Below are 11,993 nucleotides of genomic sequence, written 5' to 3'. Positions count from 1 at the left end.
CCTCTCATTCTCCCCTTACATCCTGCCCCACCCTCGATTTTAATCTCTTCCACCAATGACTGACCGAACCCCCCTCTCCTCCTCTCCCGGTTCTCTAGCTCACGCATGCCACTGTCTTCGTCGGCATCCCTACGTCGCTTCCCCATTGCCGCCATCTGCCTATCAGATTTCTTGCACCGCATCCCCTCTTGGTTCCCCAGCTCATGTCCTCCCTGTCCACATGCCGTCGCCTCCCCCTTCGCCGTCCTCACACCACCGGAGTCCCCGTGCCACCGTTCTCTTGCCGGATCCATTCTCATGCTCACAACTTGATGGTCATTTCGGCTCTGTTTTTGGTCAAGTCTTGATTTTTACCTATTGCTTCTTTGAACTCCTCTCTCGTTAGTGGGTTTTAGATCTAGAAGCTCATTTTTACTAGAATCTAGATGTGTTTATATCCAAATTTTGCATCTAATTATATATATATTTAGAGTAATGAAGTGGGTAAGCATCGATCTCTTGATGATTTATTTTGGTGTAAGATTTAATATCTAATGATGTTTTTGATATATCGTTTTGATGAATGCCATGCTATCTTTAGAATCTAAAGTTTTTTTATTGATCAATAGGGTATTTATTCTTGATTTCTGAGATTATGTTGGCATCATTTTATCTTTGCAAATGTTTATTAGTGTTATCATTGTGAATGTAGTTCTCTAGCACTATAATGGTGGCCATAAAATTTCTAGTTATATATTCTCAAGTTTGTCCAATTATCTTCTGAGAAATCAAAGATGGTTTCTATGGTCTTGTAGAGGGGCTAGTTGAGCAAATCTTAAGCATAGCTCTGGTGCTAGTAGTGGTGTTGCAGTAGGTACTGGATAGTGTTACTTTCTAGATGTTAGTATGTTACTGCAGCATCTACATCAGCTTCTTAATTCTGATGGATAGTTCTTTTCATGGTTTTTGTTTAACATGGGAGAGTTAATATATAAAGGGTGTTTGGGTTTATTTTTAGGTTCCATAATGATAAGGATTGTATCATCTTTTGCATCGGACATAGATTTCTTGATCGTCTATTTATGAATCTTCACTTCACTTCAAGGCATTTGAAGTCTTATGATTTCTTTAAATCATTATATTAACTACTTATCAAATATTTTCATTATAGGCTCATGATGTTGAGTATATTTTAAAAAAATTCTTAAATCTGAGTTTCCTGCTCTGCAAGTTGCATATTTAAATTTTTAACACCAGTCAAAAATCATAATCTTCTTCGATGCTGTTGTTATAAATTTTGAAATTCAGGATAAGATATTTGCACAAATTCAATAAAATACTATTTGATATTATCGTATTATGATTGCAAATCATGCCGTCCGCATGTCGGATTTCCTACGCCGCGTCCCCTCCCGATTCCCTAGCTTATGCCCCCATCTTCTCCACTTCTTTGTATGCTTTCTTCTCCTCCTCTATCGATAAGACAAGATTGCTTTGGAAGGTCTATCATTATGCAAACAATTGGCATGCAGCCATCGTTAGATGGAAAGGAGAAGAAGACAATGCGGGAGGGATTGTTTCCCCAGGTTGGCTTCTAAATTTCTTTCTCAAGATTGGTTGGGTTCTCTTTCTTGTTCTTCTTCTTGTCCTAGGTCTTCTAGGTGGGTAATGGAGGTGATGTTGCACTTCCTGCAATCTTTTATATGTTTTATCCTTAATACATCTTAATATTTTATTTTGTGATTTTTTTCGATCCATGTAAAACATGCCTGATTATTCTTTTCAAAGCTACTTGAGTTTGGAAAGGAGATCTAAGTAGTAGAAATTCAATCTAACCATTCAACCAATAGGTTGGAGATATCTATAGCTCCATATCATCGAATAGAATGTGTAGGAACAATCTATTTGAGAATCGGAGTAGTATATCAAAATATACACCTCCATATCAATATATACGCTTTCATATCGAAACTTAAAATCATATTTTATTTTTCTTCGTTACATAATGCTAAGATATCTAGCTCTCATCCACTAACTGCTGGAGAGGACCTATAGGAGTAGGAGGAGGATGAGGTGGACGATGGTAGGGGTTTAAGGTCGGGCTACCACCAGACCGACTCTGGCTCGACGGTGCTAGAATTAGATGTTTTGGGCCGCATGCATGCCACACTGATATTCGGATGACATAGGATCACTAGTGATCCCATAATCATATGGAGTAGCATCCGACTCTCAGAGTAGATAAGTCTATTAATAATTTTCTTTACTTATTTTAAATTTTTATATTTAAAAGTTTTACATATTAAGACTTGAGTCTGGAAAGGAGATATAGGGGGTAAAAATTCAATCTAATCATTCCAACAATAGATCGGGAGTATCTATAGCTCCGTATCATCGAATAAAATATATAAAAATAATCTATTCAAAAATTGAAGTAGTATATCAAAATATACATCTCCATATCAATATATATATTTTTGTATCAAAATTTATTAATAATATTTTATTTTTCTTTGTTATAAGATACTGGGACATCCGATTCTCATCCACCAGCTACTGAAGAGGATGTACAGGAGTAGAAGGAGGATGAGGAGAATGATGAAGAGGATCTTACATAATTTTTTTTAATATATATATAATTTTCATACTTATAAAGAAGTATAATTTATAAAATTATAAAATTTATATTTTTATATAATATAATTAATTTTATATTTATAATTATATTAAATAATTATTATTTTATTTATAATAAATTTTAAAAAATATTATTATTTGTTAATATAATTAAAATAGATTTTAAAATATTTAATTATATATTTTTTTAAAAAAATTTAAAACTATCAGCAAAGGCATTAGCGATGGTAGATAATTTTTTAAAATTTTTATTAAAAAATAAAAAAAAATTATTAGTGACGGTAGTAGCGATGATAATGGCTATCACTAATAGTTTTTTTAATATTTTAATTAAAAAAATTAAAATTATTAGTGATGACTTTTGTCGCTAATATCGTCGCTAATTACCATTATTAGTGATGGTGAATTTATTATCGTTAATAATAGTAATTAGCGATGAGATTATTTTTGTCAGATTTTTAGTAACGATGTGTTGTCACTAATACTATTAGTGATGCAAAATAATTATAAGTGATGGCAGTTAGCCATCGCTAATAGTCTACTTTTTTGTAGTGATTATGAGATAATCATAAGGATGTTTTTATGGATATATATAATGATCTCTTTGAATCACTACAACTCTTGAAGTAGGGTGTATCGTGAACACACACTAAATTGATTAGTAGTTTGCAATCTATGGTGGCAATAACCAATGGGCTAAACCAATTTGAAATTGATTGGTCATTTGGTGTCTAAGGCAAGTGATAGGATGGTGGTTACTTAATTAGAACCATTGCTTATGCACAGAGAGCTTCCCACCAATCTTGAACTTATCTAGCCAATTTGATTGATTAAGTTCTTTAGGGTGCCTGGTGCTGAGTTTACCACATATGTCGCATTTGCACCATGATTTTGATCTTGGTGAACCAAGTCAGGATCTCTCAAGTAGATCCTTAGTAATTGTAGATTTACATATAATGTAAATTAAAATAATTAAAATGAAGAGATCTAAATTAAATCATCTCGCACATATTAAGTCTAATGGTCTTCCACCGTTATAGATATGTGGGCATTTTTTCGATATTGATTGTTCTCGATTGGATACAATAGTTCAATAACATCAAGAGGTACAACCACTCTATTAGTATGAGATGTTGTAGGATAAAGATGAGATTGGACCTAATATTTGTTAGGTGAGTTACCCTATGATAACTTTGCACGAGCATTGAATGGTGGGTCTGACTTAACTAAAGAATAGATCCAATATCGATCAAGTGAGGCCTTCATGACTTAGAGACCGAACATCATTGCAACATGCTTGAGAAGCATTGGATAAGAGTTGTCTACTCATCGGTATTCATGTCACCAATATTTATCAAATGAGGTGCACGTACATTGGTGGGACCACAGTATCTATTTGAAACCTTAATCGTGAAGGGCTTCTATTTCTCTACTAGAGAAGTATAGGAGATTTAAAAAAATAATGAGAGAAATATTTATTTTAAAAGATCCTAAAATAAATTAAAAATTAAGTATAAAAGTCTAATTAGAATCTCTTTTCTCTACAGTTCACAATGTCAGCTTCCAATCCTGTAGTCCAAATTCTTGAAACCAATCAATTAACTAGTAACAACTATAAAAACTAGCTCAGGAACCTCAGAATAGTTTTGAACTTAGAAAAGATAAGCTATGTACTTGACCAAGAATCCTTTATTTTGCCAAACCATCCAACTATTTAACAACGAACAATATTTGACAAATGGATGGATAATGATAAGAAGGTTAGGTGCTATATCTTGGCATTGATGTCTAATGAACTCCAACACCAGCATGAGGATATGAAGACTGCCAGGGCTATGATAACTCACCTGCAAGAGTTATATGGTAAGCAGAGTCGAATTGCACACTATAAAGTATCCAAGAGACTCTTCAACACTAAGATGCACGAAGGGCAATTAGTTCATGATCATTGTTTGACAATGATTAACGACTTGGAAGAGCTTGAGAAGCTTGAAATGACCATGCACAAGGAATTACAAGTAGATTTGATCCTACAATCCCTTCGTAGTTCATATGGGTGGTTTATAGTAAACTACCATATGAACAAGATTGATAGTACTTTATCTGAATTACTGAATATGTTGGTGACAACTGAGAGAACTTTGAAAAGTTCAAGGGGCACTATTCTTGCTATGGAGCGGGCATCTACTTTCAAAAGAAAATCTACTTGGAAGAAAAAGAAGTCTGCAAAGAAGCAAAAGCAAGAAAGCAAGCCAAAAAAGGATACTCCCAAGAAGGTGGTTGATAAGAGAAAATATTTCCACTGTAATGTTGATGGCAACTAGAAGAGGAACTATCTTGCATACCTAGAGAGCCTGAAAAAAAAAAGGAGACACACCTTCAGAAGGTATGTCAGATCTGCTTGTTATTGATCAATCTAATGGTTTCCTTTGCTTCTAGTTGGATCATGGACTCTGACTTTAGTGCTTATTTATGTACTTCTATGTATGGTCTGCAGAAAGTAGAGGACTGAAGAAAGGTGAAATGATCCTTCGGATCGGCAATGGAGGAAGATTTATTGCTATTGCTGTTGGCACCTATCCTCTATGATTATCGTCAGAATTTAGATTAGTTCTTAGTGTTGTTATTATATACCTACTATTAACAGAAATTTGATTTCTATATCTGTACTAGCACAGGATGAATACAATTATCATTTTATTAAAGACTGCTATTTCATTTATTTCAAAAATAAATTGGTTGCACATAATTTTTTAATTGATAGTCTCTATCATTTACATGTTGATGTATCTATGAACACATCCAAGTAGATAGTGAGTACCGTAGGATCTAAGAGACCTAGGGATGAGATAAATCAAAGGTATATGTGGTACCTCAGACTTGGCTATATTAGAGAGGATAGAATAAGCAAATTGGAAAGGGATGGGATCCTTGACTCATTAAATTCAGAGTTATATCTAGTTTGTGAATCTTATCTTCAAGAAAAAAATGATCAAATTACCTTTTATGGGACATGGGGAGAGAATCACTGAGATACTTGCATTAGTATACACTAATATATGTGTCTCATTCGATGTGCAGGTCAGAGGTGGTTATTTCTACTTCATTATCTTTATCGATGACTACTCATAGTATGGGTATGTGTACCTTATGAGACACAAATCTGAAACTTTTAAAAAATTGAAAGAATTCAGATGTGAAGTAGAAAAATAAATCAGAAAATCTTTTAAGATCCTTTAATCAGATTGAGGAGGAGAATACCTTAGTGAAAAATTTTAAAATTATCTTAAAAAGAACTGCATAGTCTCACGAAGGACATCTCCTAAAACACCTTAACTTAATGGGCTATTAGGAAGGAGGAATAGGATCCTATTGGATATGATCCGATCCATGATGAGCTTCATTGATTTATCCTTATTTCTTTGGAGATATGCTTTACTTTCTACAATCTATTTGTTAATTAGAGTACCTTTTAAGTCTGTTCCTACTATGCCACTATGCCATATGAAATGTGGCATGGTAAGAAATCAAGTCTTGGCCATCTTAAGATTTGGAGATATCCAGTCTACGTCAAAAGATAACAGACAGACAAGTTAGAGGCTAAGTCTATGAGAGCTAATTTTATAGGATACCCTAAAGAGTCATTAGGATATTATTTTTACTTTCCAAAGGATCATGATGTGCTTATGAGCTGATATACTATAATTTTTGAAAAAAATAGTTTATCCAAGATGGATGTAGTGGGAGGCAAATTGAGTTTAAAGAGAAAATCTCTGAGAAGCAATGAGTCATAGATTATTTGAAACTTGAGCCAGTAGATGTAATGCCTCCACCATCTCATAGATCTAATAGGATCTTCCACCCTCTTAAAAGATATATAGGTATGATCATAAAGGATGTAGAAAAAATATTCTTCATAGGAGAGAGAAAATATAGAGATGATCCTAAAATCTATAATAAGATGATGTCAGACATCGACTCCGAGAAGTAGTTAAATGCTACGAGTCAGAAATTGACTAAATGCACACCACCTTAGGATGAACCAATAGATCTGCCAGAGGATATGGTACCTATTGGATGTAAATAGATCTAATAAAAGAAAAATAGGTATAGATAAAAAGGTAGAGATCTATAAAGCTAGGCTCATGGCGAAAGATTATATTCAATGCGAAGGTATTAACTATCAGGATACCTTTTCATCTGTAGCTATGCTAAAATCTATCCATACACTGCTTTTTATTACAGCTTATTATGATTATGAGATATGACAGATGGATGTGCAAACTGCATTCCTAAATAGATATCTTAAGAAAGATATCTATATGGAATAGTCTTTGGGCTTCACTTTCGATGATGGAGATTACAAAGTCTGCAAGCTATATAGATCTATATATGGATTGAAGCAAGCATCTCAGAGTTGGAATACTCATTTCAATAATATGATCAAACCATTTGATTTCATAAAAAATAAGAAAGAATCTTATGTCTTTAAAAATATCAGTGGGAGTGCTGTTAACTTTCTTGTACTATATATGGTGATATCCTCCTTATTGAGAATGATATTCTCATGCTGACTTCAGTTAAGAGTTGGTTGTGTTAACTCGATGATTGATTTTGATGATTTTCAAATCTTGAGTAATTAGCATTCTAATCATATGTTTCAAGTATTAGATATAAAGCTTTCTAGGTGATAAAGATGAAGAAAATATCCATTAAAATAATCTCCTCGAAAGAAGTTAAGTCAAGGCAATTCAAGATAAAACTTTAAGTTTTAGACTTAATGGAGTCGATCCCAAAAAGAAAGGAGCTGACCCTTACACTGCAATGGATTGAAAATAGAAGTAAATTCGAAATCAGGTAGTTCAAGAGTAGATCCTAATAAATAAGAGTCGACTCTAGCATGTTGGAGAAGACTGGCATACAGATGAGCTAACTCGAAGAGGATCTGAGTCGGCTCTCTCAGAAAAGACAGAAAGCTATTTTTCAGACCCTATGGATTGAGCTGACTCATGACAAACTTGAGTCAACTTGAAGTCAAAAGGAGTCAATCTTAAGAAAAAAGGAGTCGACCCTAAGCATGGGGACAGCATAACGGCTAGTTTTCTGTAATGTCTTCAATGGCCATTTTTTCACTCTAATGGCTAGTTTAAGTCCTCCAATGGTCCAAACTAACTCTTCAACTATTATCAAGCCTATTAAAAGATGGAGAATCAATTGAAAAGTAAGAGAAGTGGATTAAAAAAGAGGAAAAATATTTTGATGAGTGAATTTCATGAAACACATTTGAGAAAAAGGAAAGAGAGAAATTTGAGCACCAAATTCAGAGGACATTTAAGGGTAATCTTCCATAACATTTTCATCATCCTCTCCAGCTTTAAAAAAGGAGTGATCAAACTTCAAAAGAGCAACCTTTTAGCCTCTTCTTCATGCACCAAAGAGTTCTTTTCTATTTTTCTTTTTGTGCTAAAATTTCATATCTTGTAATTTATTTTTTTACAAGCTTCTTTGGAAGAAAGAAACTTGGAGATTAGGCCTATCCAAGCTCGAAATTGGATCTGTTAGATATTAGTTGGTGAGCTCATAAAATCAATTGGATTGATAGTGAATTCAAAAAATAATCGGTGTAAGATTTTAGTTGGTGATCCCAAAAAACCAATTGACTTTGTTTGTGATCTTGGATAAAACAAACATACTATAATCAGGCTGATTATAGTGAAATTCTCAAAAAAATCTTGGAGAATGGATGTAGGTGTAGGGTTGCACCGAACCACTATAAATTTTTTTATGTTTGTATTGTGTCCTCTCTTATTTGCTATACTTACTTTTAATTCTTGTTTAGCATTGTTTTATACTTACATTGCTTCTATCATATCTTAAATCTGCTGTTGCATGTATCAAACACCTCACCATCACATTGGTTTGATTAATTTGAAGCACATTATAGTTTAAATTCAAAGTTAGATAAAATTTTTAAAGAACCCAATTCATCCTCCCTCTTGGGTTGCTACATTTTTGGACAACTATTGGTATCAGAGCAGGTACTCTATTATTTATTATTGACCTAACGATCTAGAGTAAAAAATTATGGCAATCCTGATTGATTCCTCATTTATCAAAGGCCAATCTACATCAAGATTACCACTCTTCAATGGCACTAATTACACTTTTTGAAAAGCAAGAATGAGAATTTCATATAAGCTCTAGATTATGGTATGTCGAGAATCATAACTAGAGGACCACACACACCCACAATTGAAATAAATGGAGTGTCGCATCCCAAACTGGAAAAGGATTAGAATGAATATGATAAAATGATGGCACAACTAAATGCTAAAACTATTAATATACTTTATTATTTTTTAAATGCACATGAATTTAATAGAATATCTACTTGTACATCTGACAAAAAAAATTGAAAAAGATTAGATATAACTCATGAGGGAACAAGCCAAGGAGTCCAAAGTTAATTTACTTGTTCATAAATATAAAATATTTAAAATAAAAAAATATGAATCTATTTTTGATATTTTTTTTAAATTTACTGATATTATTAATACTTTAAATAGTCTTGGCAAAATCTATAGTAATCATGAATTATTTGCAAGGTTTTGAGATGTTTGTCAAAAGAATAGGAAGCAAAAGTGACAGCCATATAAGAAGCTAAAGACCTTACGAAGCTGTCCTTAGAAGAGTTAATTGGTTCATTTATGACTCATGAAATGAACATAGCTCAAAAAGAGAAAGAAGAGGAGTCAAAGAAGAAGAAGACCATTGCCTTCAAATCTACCGCATATTTTGAGGAAAGCAATGAGTCGAATGAAGATGAAGAAGAAGAAGAGAGTGAAGATGATGATTAGGATATGGTGCTACTTACAAGAAAATTTACAAAGTTTCTCATGAAGAAAAATTTGAAGAAGAAAGAAAATGAAGAAGAAAAATAATGATGGAGTGTCACATGCTACAATTATAACAAAAGGGGATATTATAAACCATATAGCCCTCTACTCAAAAAGAATCCCAAAAAGACCAAAAAGAGTGCAATGTTGGGAATTTAGGAAGATAGTGACACTTCAAGTTCCAATGAAGAAGAGGAAAGAATTGCAAATCTACACCTTATGGCCAATAATAATGAGGTATATCTTCAAAACTCTTCTGAATTTTCTTTTGATAAATTATATGAAGCTTTTAATGACTTAATGGAGGAATATAAAAAGTTAAGGCTGAAAAATAAGGAGCTTAAAAGTTCAAATATATTTTTGGCTAAAGAAAAGAATAAAATATTGATTGAAAAAGAAGACCTTTTGAAGGAAAAGAAAGGGATAGATGAAGAAAAAGAAATTCTTTTGAAATCTAAAAAATCTTTTAAGAATGAAAATGCAAATCTTAGAAAAAAGATTGAGATTTCGAAACCTATAGTAGAAAAATTTATCCTTAGTTTTCAAAATCTTCAAACAATGTTAAATAACAAAAAAAAATATTTTCAATAAAGCTAAAATTATTTTTTCAAGAAAACAGCAACCTATTAAAAATATGATTGCAAAAGCTTTATACGAAAATCATCACATTATTTGTTTTAGATGCAACCAAGTAGGCCACATAATTTCTGAATGCAATGCTAAGAGAATTGGCCATATTTTGGTAAAATAAATTTGGATTTTAAAATGAACCATGTGCGCTAACCCCAATAAACCCAAGATGACTTGGGTATCAAAAATTTAAAAATAATTCTTTATCGATATGCGAAGCATCCAATAAAGTGGAAGGAGCAAACTCATAAGACATGGATTTTTAGGACATGAAAGTGGATGGGTGGTGATGTCTTTGGTTTATGTGTAGTGCTCCCATGTCTTGGGGGGTCATGAGAGGAGCCATGGACTTGGCTCTAGGATTCTAGGAATGGTTTGGATCCCAGGGCTAGGACCGATTTGGTCCTAGGATGGAGGTTCAACCCTCCACGATCATGAGGCCTTGGTTTATGGGTCTCATGAGGGCTAATCCAAGTATGGATTAGGTTTGGATCCGTAGGATTGGGTGCATGATTAGACCATAGATGTACATGGGTTTAGGTGAGTGCATTTAGATTGAGTTAGCCTACGGAGTTTTTTTGGTTTAGTTGAGTACATTATATAGGACTATATGTACATTGTATATAACTTTAATTTGTAGAGAATGAAAGAAACCTTTTCTTCCTAACTTCTTCCTCTTTCTTTGGTTTTGCATGCCATCCTAGGCAGTAAGAAAGAAACCCTAGAGTGGGGGGCGCCTCCCTCAAACCCTAGGCGCCCAAGGGTTAGGAGGAGGGAGGCACCCCATTACCCTTTGTGGCACCATCTCCCAGGTCTCCATGCCCCCTCTTCTCTGTTGGTTGGGGGCTTGAAGAAAGATGTTTTCAAATCTGGAGTGGAAGATTTTAGATCTGATATCAATAGGGTTTTGGGAGAGAAAGAATAAGGTATAGATACAAAGGCTATACTTTTACAGAAGGCTGCAGGTTCTCTCTCTTGTGTGGTATAGCTCCAGTTGTTGGATGCCCCAATGCCCTAATATCTAAGAGGATGATCAGGTGATCTCATATGTAGGTTTGGGCTCTGATTTGGTTCAGATCATAGGTGTGTAGGGACCAAGAGGGAGCGCATAAGTAAAGACTGTAGTTTGGGAGATGCTGCCATGGAGTCCTAGTCCAATAAGGACTCCTCATCAAGATTTCAGACTCAGATCTGATAGCCCCAAGGTACCACACCTCAAGCTCTGATTCTTAAAATATTGGGGATAGAAGATCAGATCTAGAGGTGTATCCTAAGTCCCTGAAAGCGAGGGGAGATACGAACTAGGTCACTGCGCAGGGTTCAGGGTGCGCAGCAACCTAGGGCATGAAGTTTGCTGCCCTTAGAGAGTCCAGATCGTAGTGGACTCTTACAGAGGGCTCTATCGCTGGTCTGCTTAGGTTCACACAGGTGCATAGTGGTCCTAACAATTGGTATTAGAGCCTGATGAAGCATGGAAGCATGGAAGAAGTCACACAAGATGAAACCAAAAATTTGCTACAGAGGATCCTGAACACCTCGTATTGATGGAGTTGTTTCTTAATGCCCAAGTTTTAGATATTTTAGGTATTAAAATAGTAAGTTCTTAGGTCAACCACATATCTACTATTTTAATTATGGGCCGATCTAATCCTAGGAGGATTAGGAGAAGGAGGCATCAATAGGAGGCTATTTGCTAAAATTTGCACACCTGTTCAACAGTATGCCTCGGATCCATCTTTATTTTTGCTATAGTTCAGCCAACTAGGAATAGCAGGTGGAAGGTGGAGGTTGAGAGGATTGACAGGAAGGAAAGTTTTTCGAGGTGAAAGGTTTGGATGGTAGGTTTTCTAA

The sequence above is a fragment of the Elaeis guineensis genome, chromosome 1 (assembly GCF_000442705.2).
Source record: "Elaeis guineensis isolate ETL-2024a chromosome 1, EG11, whole genome shotgun sequence".
Lineage (NCBI taxonomy): Eukaryota > Viridiplantae > Streptophyta > Magnoliopsida > Arecales > Arecaceae > Elaeis > Elaeis guineensis.
Note: the sequence above shows the minus strand (reverse complement) of the source record.